The sequence below is a fragment of the Theobroma cacao genome, chromosome 7 (genome assembly GCF_053813885.1).
Source record: "Theobroma cacao isolate CCN51 chromosome 7, ASM5381388v1, whole genome shotgun sequence".
Taxonomy (NCBI): domain Eukaryota; kingdom Viridiplantae; phylum Streptophyta; class Magnoliopsida; order Malvales; family Malvaceae; genus Theobroma; species Theobroma cacao.
Genome location: NC_142645.1, coordinates 14,539,133 through 14,539,871, shown reverse-complemented (window position 1 = coordinate 14,539,871; position 739 = coordinate 14,539,133). Strand labels below are relative to the sequence as shown.

The 739-nt window shown below is 37.1% G+C and overlaps 1 non-coding gene across 1 annotated transcript; it reads right to left on the bottom strand.

The window, feature by feature from the left end:
• Positions 1-316: 316 nt before the first annotated feature.
• LOC148761723 (small nucleolar RNA R71) lies at positions 317-423 on the bottom strand. Its single transcript, XR_016027673.1, has one exon. It is a non-coding gene; the product is annotated as a small nucleolar RNA R71 (small nucleolar RNA).
• Between the last annotated feature and the right edge of the window lie 316 nt (positions 424-739).

Genomic DNA, 739 nt, shown 5'->3' with positions numbered 1-739 from the left:
GCATTCGAAGGCTAGCTATTCAAGCAAACAGTTTTGAAATCAAGCCAACTATCATCACCATGATTCAAACTTTGGTTCAGTTTAGGGTCTTGCAAGTGATTATCTAAATGGCCATATATCAAACTTGTTGGAGATTTGTGACATGTTCAAGCACAATGGTGTCACAAATAATACAATTCGGTTAATGCATTTTCCCTTCTCCTTAAGGGATAAAGCTAAAGCGTGGCTAAATGCACTCTCTACTTGCTCTATAACAACATGGGATTATCTTGCTCAAAAATTTCTTGCCAAATTCTTCCCTCTGGCTAAGACAACAAAAATGAGGAATGATATCACATTATTCATGCAGTAAGATTCTGAATCATTGTACGAGGCTTGGGAAAGATACAAAGAATTACTTCGGCGGTGTCTTCATCATGGGCTTCCAAAGTGGCTTCAGGTGCAAACTTTCTACAATGGTTTGAGTGGGCATGTTTGAACCACCATTGATGCTACGACAGGATAGACTTTGATGGCTAAATTGATTGATAAAGCATACAATTTGTTGGAAAAGATGGTTGGAAACAACTACTAGTGGTTAGTGGAGTGATCAATGCATAGGAGAGTAGCTAGAATTCATGATTGAGATGTTTTTTCAGCGTTATCTGCTTAGGTAGCAACTTTAACTAAAACTCTTGAATCTTTTGGTACTAATAGTTTGCAAAGTCTTTTTATAGCTTATGAGTTATACGGAGATAAT